The sequence below is a fragment of the Nomascus leucogenys genome, chromosome 16 (assembly GCF_006542625.1).
Source record: "Nomascus leucogenys isolate Asia chromosome 16, Asia_NLE_v1, whole genome shotgun sequence".
Classification (NCBI taxonomy): Eukaryota; Metazoa; Chordata; class Mammalia; order Primates; family Hylobatidae; genus Nomascus; species Nomascus leucogenys.
In genome coordinates, this window is record NC_044396.1 from 80,796,411 (window position 1) to 80,806,927 (window position 10,517).

A 10,517-nucleotide genomic window follows, 5' to 3' on the forward strand; every position below is an offset into this window, starting at 1 on the left:
CTGGGCAGAGGCGCTCCTCACTTCCCAGACAGCTGGGCGGTGGCCGGGCAGAGACGCTCCTCACTTCCCAGACAGTGGGCGGTGGCCGGGCAGAGACGCTCCTCACTTCCCAGATGGGGCAGTGGCTGGGCAGAGGCGCTCCTCACTTCCCAGACAGGTGGGTGGCCGGGCAGAGGCTCTCCTCACTTCCCAGACGGGGCTGTGGCCAGGCAGAGACGCTCCTCACTTCCCAGTTGGGCGGTGGCGGGGCAGAGGTGCTCCAAACTTCCCAGATGGTTGGCGGCCCGGCAGAGACGCTCCTCACTTCCCAGACAGTTGGGCAGAGATGCTCCTCACTTCCCAGTTGGGTGGCCAGACAGAGATGCTCCTCACTTCCCAGACAGTTGGGCAGTGGCCGGGCAGAGGCGCTCCAAACTTCCCAGACAGTTGTGTGGCCGGGCAGAAATGCTCCTCACTTCCCAGATGGTTGGGCGGCTGGGCAGAGACGCTCCTCACTTTCCACACGGTGTGGGGGCCGGGCAGAGGCGCTCCTCAGTTCCCAGATGGTGCTGGGCCGTCGGACTCCATTGCTGGATGTGTGACTTGGGTTTAAGCCTCTCCCTTCTGCTCTCATCTGGAAATGCTGACAGCCTGGGCATTTCCTCCTTTGGCACTGGATGGAGACTGAAGCCTGGCAAGGCCCGGCCTTCAGCAGGAACTCCCCCTGGGCCCCACTCTGTGACCCCGAGCCCAAGACAGGATTTTTCCTTTACCTTCTCCAGCCACTTTGGACCTCCCGGCTCTCTCAGAGCCCTGTTAGGTAGGTGACAACTCTGTTCCCACTGGTTTTTTTTGTTTGTTTTTTATGCATTTTTAGTAGAGATGCGGTTTCACTATGTTGGCCAGGGTGGTTTGAACTCCTGACCTCAGGTGATCCACTCTCCTCGGCTGCCCAAAGTGCTGGCATTACAGGTGTGAGCCACCGCGCTCGGCCCCCGGTTCCCACCTTCTTAAGTGTATGTGTTGTCATCATGTTTCACCCCAACCAAACCTTGGGTGGGCAGCCTCTGCAGGGGACCACTCACAACTGGCCTGTAGTCACGGTCCCCTGCAGAGCCCTCCCAGGTGGTCCAGATGTGCCCAGGGGCCCTGTCCGATGCGTCTTCCCTGCATGGCCTGCTCTGCCTGATGTGCGCTGTGCACTCCCGGGGGCTCCGTCACACACTGTCACACACATATGCCGTCACACACCGAGCCAGCCTCATCAGCTGTCTCAGTAGTTGGTGTTCAGGGACAGGGATCCAGCCCTTCCTAAAGTGTACCTGGGCTGAGACTCAGAATGGACGTTCAAAACAAAGAGATGGAGCTGTGAGTGACACAGGGCCCCACGGGCCATCTGTCAACCAGGCCTTGGCCCTAATCCATCGGGCACTCACCCCCTGTAAGATGTGGACCCGCTAGTGCCCAACGTGTGAACAAGTAGCTGGAGGCCTCACCCCACACTGCTGGCATGGCCTGCCTCTCTCCTGCCCAGGTGTGGCAGCTCCTGGTGCCAGTTTTCCCGGAGTGTGGCCAGGCCCCAGGTGTCTCTCCATCACAGCTGCGGCTCTGGCTTCTTCCAGGAAGTGAGGTGGGGTTGCTCCCCATGCAGCCGCCGCCGCCGCCGCTTCAACACTCTGTAGGCCTGCACCGCCTGCTCTCTCTCCTCCCCCACAATCCGCTGGCAGGCCAGGGAGGCGGTCAGAGGCTGGGACACACCGCCTGGGCTCAGAAGCATCCTCAGCATCTGCGATCTCCTGCCAGGCTGGTCCTTGCTTACACTCCTCCGGGGCCTGGCAGTCAGCTCTGGGGGCTGCAGGACAACCTCACCAAACTTCACCGTGTCTCGAAGCAGCTCCTGCTCCAGCCTGTCTCCCGCCTTTTCCTCCTTTTTCCGTCGGACTTTATCTAGTCGCCGCTTCTGGAATGCTTTTTTTGCTTTTTTCTACTCAGACTTCTCCTTGGGAGCTGCCTGCACCTCTGGCTGCAGGATGGCCTTGTTCTTGCTGAAGAATAGCACGTGCTGGGCCTCTTGCTGCATGCGCTGGATATAGGCCCCGTCAGACTCCCTCTTCCTCTGTTTGAACTTGGGGACGGCGATGTCAGGCTCCACTCCCTTTGCTTCCTTCTCCGATGTCTTTCTGAAGGTCACCTGGGCTGCTTTCTTCCTTTTCTTGTTACTGATCGGGTGTTTCATCTCCTGGCGGCTCCTCATAATCTCCCGGAGCTGGAAAGGGATCTCTTGTTCGTCCTAGTTCTTGGGCTTGCAGTTCACTTTCTTCTTCTCTTTGCTGGGGAAGGGGTCCCAGTGAACGCTCCCTAGGGGGTCCCGGGCGGAGCCTTCAAGGTGTCCCCTTCTCTGGGGAAGTGTGGCGGCCTCGCGGGGCAGCGCTGTCACCTGCGAAGCCCGGGCCACGGGCTGGGCGCTGCTTCCCCAGTGGCTGCACTTGCTGCCGCCGCCGCGCTCGCCGGGGACTCCCAGGACCCGCCTGCACCCTGGGCACCACTGCTCTGTGCTGCATTTTCTTTTTGATTTCTTTTTTTCTCTTTTTTTTTCAACTTGTATTTTAAACACAGTTGGTACATATGCAGGGTTGTTGTATTGGAATATTGCATGATGCTGAGGTTTGGAGTATGGTGTTATGAGCATAGTACCCAACAGGTAGTTTTTCAACCCATGTTCCTCCCTTTCTCATCCTTCTAATAGTCTGCAGTGTTTATTATTCTCATATTTATGTCCATGTGTGGTCAACTTTCAGCTCCCACTCAACCGATTTATGTAATGAACCACTGTAAAATAGTGGCTATTTAAGAGTGTGTTGTTTAATTTCCATGTATTTGTAAATTTTCCAGTTTTCCATCTATTAGTGATTTCTAGCTACATTATATTGTGGTTAAAGAAGATACTTGGTAGAATTTGAGTCTTTTTAAATTTCTTGAGACTTACTTTTTGGACCTAATGTATGGTCTACCCTGGAGAAAGTTCCACATGCACTTCAGAATAATGTGTATTATGTTATTATTGTGTGCGGTATTATATTTGTCTTCTTACAACTAGTTGGCTTACAGTGCTTTTCAAGTCTTCGGTTTCTTTACTGAGCTTCTGTCTAAATGATTTATCATCTATGTAAATGGCCTATCATCTATCTAGATCATTTTTTACCTAGATGATATATCTATTATTAAGGTTGGAGTATTAAAGAACGGCCTGTTACTTTCTTCAGCTCTTTCAGTTCTTTTCAAACTTATGATTTTTTTTTCCAGTAAAGAGACCAGTTCTTTTTTTTTTCTTTTAATGCTTTAAGTTTTAGGGTACATGTGCACAATGTGCAGGTTTGTTACATATGTATCCATGTGCTATGTTGGTGTGCTGCACCCATTAACTCACTCGTCATTTAGCATTAGGTATATCTCCTAATGCTATCCCTCCCCCCTCCCCCCACCCCACAACAGTCTCCGCAGTATGATGTTCCCCTTCCTGTGTCCGTGTGTTCTCATTGTTCAATTCCCACCTATGAGTGAGAACATGCAGTGTTTGGTTTTTTGTCCTTGCGATAGTTTGCTGAGAATAATGGTTTACAGTTTCATCCATGTCCCTACAAAGGACATGAATTCATCATTTTTTTATGGCTGCATAGTATTCGATGGTGTATATGTGCCACATTTTCTTAATCCAGTCTAGCATTGTTGGACATCTGGGTTGCTTCCAAGTCTTTGCTATTGTGAATAGTGCCACAATAAACATACGTGTGCATGTGTCTTTATAGCAGCATGATTTATAGTCCTTTGGGTGTATACCCAGTAATGGGATGGCTGGGTCAAATGGTATTTGTAGTTCTAGATCCCTAAGGAATTGCCACACTGACTTCCACAATGGTTGAACTAGTTTACAGTCCCACCAAGAGTGTAAAAGTGTTCCTATTTCTCCACATCCTCTCCAGCACCTGTTGTTTCCTGACTTTTTAATGATGGCCATTCTAACTGGTGTAAGATGGTATCTTATTGTGGTTTTGATTTGCATTTCTCTGATGGCCAGTGATGATGAGCATTTTTTCATGTGTTTTTTGGCTGCATAAATGTCTTCTTTTGACAATTGTCTGTTCATGTCCTTTGCCCACTTTTTGATGGGGTTGTTTTTTCTTGTAAATTTGTTTGAGTTCATTGTAGATTCTGGATATTAGCCCTTTGTCAGATGAGTAGGTTGCAAAAATTTTCTCCCATTCTGTAAGTTGCCTGTTCACGCTGATGGTAGTTTCTTTTGCTGTACAGAAGCTCTTTAGTCTAATTAGATCCCATTTGTCAATTTTGGCTTTTGTTGCCATTGTTTTTGGTGTTTTAGACATGAATTCCTTGCCCATGCCTATGTCCTGAATGGTAATGCCTAGTTTTTCTTCTATGGTTTTTATGGTTTTAGGTCTAACATGTACATCTTTAATCCATCTTGAATTAATTTTTGTATAAGGTGTAAGGAAAGGATCCAGTTTCAGCTTTCTACATATGGCTAGCCAGTTTTCCCAGCACCATTTATTGAATAGGGAATCCTTTTCCCATTGCTAGTTTTTGTCAGATTTGTCAACGATCAGGTAGTTGTAGATATGTGGCATTATTTCTGAGGGCTCTCTTCTGTTCCATTGATCTATATCTCTGTTTTGGTACCAGTACCATGCTGTTTTGGTTACTGTAGCCTTGTAGTATAGTTTGAAGTCAGGTAGCATGATGCCTCCAGCTTTTTTCTTTTGGCTTAGGATTGACTTGGCGACGCAGGCTCTTTTTTTGGTTCCATATGAACTTTAAAGTAGTTTTTTCCAACTCTGTGAAGAAAGTCATTGTTAGCTTGATGGGGATGGCATTGAATCTATAAATTACCTTGGGCAGTATGGCCATTTTCATGATATTGATTCTTCCTACCTATGAGCATGGAATGTTCTTCTATTTGTTTGTATCTTCTTTTATTTCATTGAGCAGTAGTTTGTAGTATTCCTTGAAGAGGTCCTTCACGTCCCTTGTAAGTTGGATTCCTAGGTATTTTATTCTCTTTGAAGCAATTTTGAATGGGAGCTCACTCATGATTTGGCTATTTGTCTGTTATTGGTGTATAAGAATGCTTGTGATTTTTGTACATTGATTTTGTATCCTGAGACTTTGCTGAAGTTGCTTATCAGCTTAAGGAGATTTTGGGCTGAGATAATGGGGTTTTCTAGATATACAATCATGTCATCTGCAAACAGGGACAATTTGACTTCCTCTTTTCCTAATCGAATGGCCTTTATTTCCTTCTCCTGCCTCATTGCCCTGGCCAGAACTTCCAGCACTATGTTGAATAGGAGTGGTGAGAGAGGGCATCCCTGTCTTGTGCGCGTTTTCAAAGGGAATGCTTCCAGTTTTTGCCCATTCAGTATGATATTGGCTGTGGATTTGTCATAGATAGCTCTTATTATTTTGAGATACGTCCCATCAATACCTTATTTATTGAGAGTTTTTAGCATGAAGGGTTGTTGAATTTTTTCAAAGGCCTTTTCTGCATCTATTGAGATAATCATGTGGTTTTTGCCTTTGGTTCTGTTTATATGCTGGATTACATTTATTGATTTGTGTATGTTGAAACAGCCTTGCATCCCAGGGATGAAGCCCACTTGATCATGGTGTATAAGCTTTTTGATGTGCTGCTGGATTCAGTTTGCCAGTATTTTATTGAGGATTTTTGCATCAATGTTCATCAGGGATATTGGTCTAAAATTCTCTTTTTTGCTTGTGTCCCTGCCAGGCTTTGGTATCAGGATGATGCTGGCCTCATCAAATGAGTTAGGGAGGATTCCCTCTTTTTCTATTGATTGGAATAGTTTCAGAAGGAATGGTACCAGTTCCTCCTTGTACCTCTGGTAGAATTCGGCTGTGAATCCATTTGGTCCTGGACTCTTTTTGGTTGGTAAGCTATTGATTATTGCCACAATTTCAGAGCCTGTTATTGGTCTATTCAGAGATTCAACTTCTTCCTGGTTTAGTCTTGGGAGAATGTCTGTGTCGAGGAATTTATCCATTTCTTCTAGATTTTCTAGTTTATTTGCGTAGAGGTGTTTGTAGTATTCGCTGATGGTAGTTTGTATTTCTGTGGGATTGGTGGTGATATCCCCTTCATCATTTTTTATTGTGTCTATTTGATTCTTCTCTTTTCTTCTTTATTAGTCTTGCTAGCAGTGTATCAATTTTGTTGATCTTTTCAAAAAACCAACTCCTGGATTCATTAATTTTTTGAAGGGTTTTTTGTGTCTCTATTTCCTTCAGTTCTGCTCTGATTTTAGTTATTTCTTGCCTTCTGCTAGCTTTTGAATGTGTTTGCTGTTGCTTTTCTAGTTCTTTTAATTGTAATGTTAGGGTGTCAATGTTGGATCTTTCCTGCTTTCTTCTGTGGGCATTTAGTGCTATAAATTTCCCTCTACACACTGCTTTGAATGTGTCCCAGAGATTCTGGTATGTTGTGTCTTTGTTCTCGTTGGTTTCAAAGAACATCTTTATTTCTGCCTTCATTTTGTTATGTACCCAGTAGTGGTTCAGGAGCAGGTTGTTCAGTTGCCATGTAGTTGAGTGGTTTTGAGTGAGTTTCTTAATCCTGAATTCCAGTTGATTGCACTGTGGTCTGAGAGACAGTTTGTTATAATTTCTGTTCTTTACATTTGCTGAGGAGAGCTTTACTTCCAACTATGTGGTCAATTTTGGCATAGGTGTGGTGTGGTGCTGAAAAAAATGTATATTCTGTTGGTTTGGGGTGGAGAGTTCTGTAGATGTCTATTAGGTCCGCCTGGTGCAGAGCTGAGTTCAATTCCTGGGTATCCTTGTTAACTTTCTGTCTCATTGATCTGTCTAATATTGACGGTGAGGTGTTAAAGTCTCCCACTATTATTGTGTGGGAGTCTAAATCTCTTTGTAGGTCACTCAGGACTTGCTTTATGAATCTGGGTCCTCCTCTATTGGTTGCATATATATTTAGGATAGCTCTTCTTGTTGAATTGATCCGTTTACCATTATGTAATGGCCTTCTTTGTCTCTTTTGATCTTTGTTGGTTTAAAGCCTGTTTTATCAGAGACTAGGATTGCAACCCCTGCCTTTTTTTGTTTTCCAATTGCTTGGTGGATCTTCCTCCAGCTCTTTATTTTGAGCCTATGTGTGTCTCTGCATGTGAGATGGGTTTCCTGAATACAGCACACTGATGGGTCTTGACTCTTTATCCAATTTGCCAGTCTGTGTCTTTTAATTGGAGCATTTAGCCCATTCACATTTAAATTTAATATTGTTATGTGTGAATTTGTTCCTGACATTATGATGTTAGTTGGTTATTTTGCTCATTAGTTGATGCAGTTTCTTCCTAGCCTCGACGGTCTTTATAATTTGGCATGTTTTTGCAGGGGCTGGTACTGGTTGTTCCTTTCCATGTTTAGTGCTTCCTTCAGGAGCTCTTTTAGGGCAGGCCTGGTGGAGACAAAATCACTCAGCATTTGCTTGTCTGTAAAGTATTTTATTTCTCCTTCACTTATGAAGCTTAGTTTTCCTGGATATGAAACTCTGGGTTGGAAATTCTTTTCTTTAAGAATGTTGAATATCAGCCCCTACTCTCTTCTGGCTTGTAGAGTTTCTGCCGAGAGATCCGCTGTTAGTCTGATGGGCTTCCCTTTGTGGGTAACTGGACCTTTCTCTCTGGCCGCCTTTAACATTTTTTCCTTTATTTCAACTTTGGTGTATCTGACAATTATTTGCCTTGGAGTTGCTCTTCTCAAGGAGTATCTTTGTGGTGTTCTCTGTATTTCCTGAATCTGAATGTTGGCCTGCCTTGCTACATTGGGGAAGTTCTCCTGGGTAATATCTTGCAGAGTGTTTTCCAACTTGGTTCCATTCTCCCCATCACTTTCAGGTACACCAATCAGACACAGGTTTGGTCTTTTCACATAGTGCCATATTTCTTGGCGGCTTTGTTCATTTCTTTTTATTCTTTTTTCTCTAAACTTCCCTTCTCACTTCATTTCATTCATTTCATCTTCCATCACTGATACCCTTTCTTCCAGTTGATCGCATCGGCTACTGAGGCTTCTGCAATCTTCACGTAGTTCTCGAAACTTGGCTTTCAGCTCCATCATCTCCTTTAAGCTGTTCTCTGCATTGGTTATTCTAGGTATCCATTCGTCTAATTTTTTTTCAAAGTTTTTAACTTTTTTGCCATTGTTTTGAATTTCCTCCTGTAGCTCAGAGTAGTTTGATCGTCTGAAGCCTTCTTCTCTCAACTCATCAAAGTCATTCTCCATTCACCTTTGTTCCGTTGCTGGTGAGGAATTGCGTTCCTTTGGAGGAGGAGGGGTGCTCTGCTTTTTAGAGTTTCCAGTTTTTCTGCTGTGTTTTCCCCATCTTTGTGGTTTTATCTACTTTTGGTCTTTGATGATGGTGATGTACAGATGGGTTTTTGGTGTGGATGTCCTTTCAGTTTGTTAGTTTTCCTTCTACCAGACAGGACCCTCAGCTGCATGTGTGTTGGAGTTTGCTAAAGGTCCACTCCAGACCCTGTTTGGCTGGGTGTCAGCAGTGGTGGCTGCAGAACAGAGGATTTTCATGAGACCGCAAATTCAGCTGTCTGATAGTTCCTCTGGAAGTTTTGTCTCAGAGGAGTACCTGGCCAAGTAAGGTGTCAGTCTGTCCCTACTGGGGGGTGCCTCCCAGTTAGACTGCTCGGGGGTCAGGGACCCACTTGAGGAGGCAGTCTGCCCGTTCTCAGATCTCCAGCTGCGTGCTGGGAGAAACACTTCTCTCTTCAAAGCTGTCAGAGAGGGACATTTAAGTCTGCAGAGGTTCCTGCTGACTTTATGTTTGTCTGTGCCCTGCCCCCAGAGGTGGAGCCTACAGAGGCAGGCAGTCCTCCTTGAGCTGTGGTGTTTGAGCTTCCCGGCTGCTTTGTTTACCTAAGCAAGCCTGGGCAATGGCAGGCGCCCCTCCCCCAGCCTCGCTGCTGTCTTGCAGTTTGATCTCAGACTGCTGTGGTAGCAATCAGCAAGACTCTGTGGGCGTAGGACCCTCCAAGCCAGGTGTGGGATATAATCTCCTGGTGTGCCGTTTTTTAAGCCTGTTGGAAAAGCACAGTATTAGAGTGGGAGTGACCCGATTTTCCAGGTGCCATCTGTCACCCCTTTCTTTGACTAGGAAAGGGTACTCCCTGACCCCTTGTGCTTCCCGAGTGAGGCAATGCCTCCCCCTGCTTTGGCTCATGCATGGTGTGCTGAACCCACTGTCCTGTACCCACTGTCTGGCACTCCCTAGTGAGATGAACCCAGTACCTCAGATGGAAATGTGGAAATCACCATCTTCTGCGTCGCTCACGCTGGGAGCTGTAGACTGGAGCTGTTCCTGTTTGGCCATCTTGGCTCCACACCCCTCAGTCCTTTTTTTTTTTAACCCAGCCTAGGACAAAGCTGAAAACAGACCAATTATTTGTGGACCTTGCCCCCATATTTCTCATTATATCACTCTAATATATTTAATGTTGATTTTTTTAAAGGTGGCAATAGTTTTTGTTTTTGTTTTTAATTTGCCCTTATATTAAGCAAGTAGTTGTTCTTCACTGGTCGAGCTACATAACACAGAATAGCCTTTCCAGCCTTCCAGGTGGATGTATTTCTGCTCTCTATTAATTATACTCAGTGTAGTAACATGGTCCCACTTTTAAGTGAGCCAATTGTTAATTTACAGCTTTCCTTACCAGAAACTTCTTGCTTATGATGAGTCAAAAGTAGGCCCTCAGTAAGTTGGTGTTTTAGTCCTAGCTTTAGGTTCTGGCATCACATAAAATAATCACCTTTTAAAAAAAATTCCTTCTAAATTCTGAACTTAGGTATTATGGTATAAGCATAGCCTTTCAAGGACACAGGTGAAGAAAGTTATTGAACTGGCAGGAGAAGGAACACAACAATGTCTTTTGTCATTAATAATTAAAAATATTCTACCTTTATCAATGAATTCAGTTAAATACAAGATAAACCATGTTTAGTAATGACACTTTTCTAGGTAGTAGTAAATTAAAAATAAATAAGAAAGGTATATGCTCTGACCTTGATAAACTCCCATTCTATTACAGGAAACAGATAAATGACAGAGAAAAACAACACTATGTGATAAAGTCTGTAATAAACTCAATATTTAACATGTTGCCATGGAGATAAGGATACAACAGCAATTCTTCCTTAGAGAGAGATTTAAAGAAGAGATCATAGTCAAGTTGGGTGATCTCAAGTTAGACAAGGAAGGAAAGGGAATTTGGGCAGAGAAATCAGCCTGCAAGAAGATATAAAAGTGGGAAAATTCTCAGTGTTCTTTAGGTGCAATAGGCAGAATAAAGACCACTGTCCCTCAAAGATGCTCATGACCTATTCCACAAAGCCTCTGAATATGTTACCTTATATGACAAAAGGACTGTACAGATACAATTATGATAAAAATCTTGATAAGATTATCCTGGATTTTTTGT

At 44.7% G+C, this 10,517-nt stretch overlaps 1 pseudogene; it reads right to left on the reverse strand.

Moving 5' to 3' along the window:
• Window positions 1-1,573: 1,573 nt before the first annotated feature.
• On the reverse strand, window positions 1,574-2,540 carry LOC100580445 (annotated as a pseudogene).
• Between the last annotated feature and the right edge of the window lie 7,977 nt (window positions 2,541-10,517).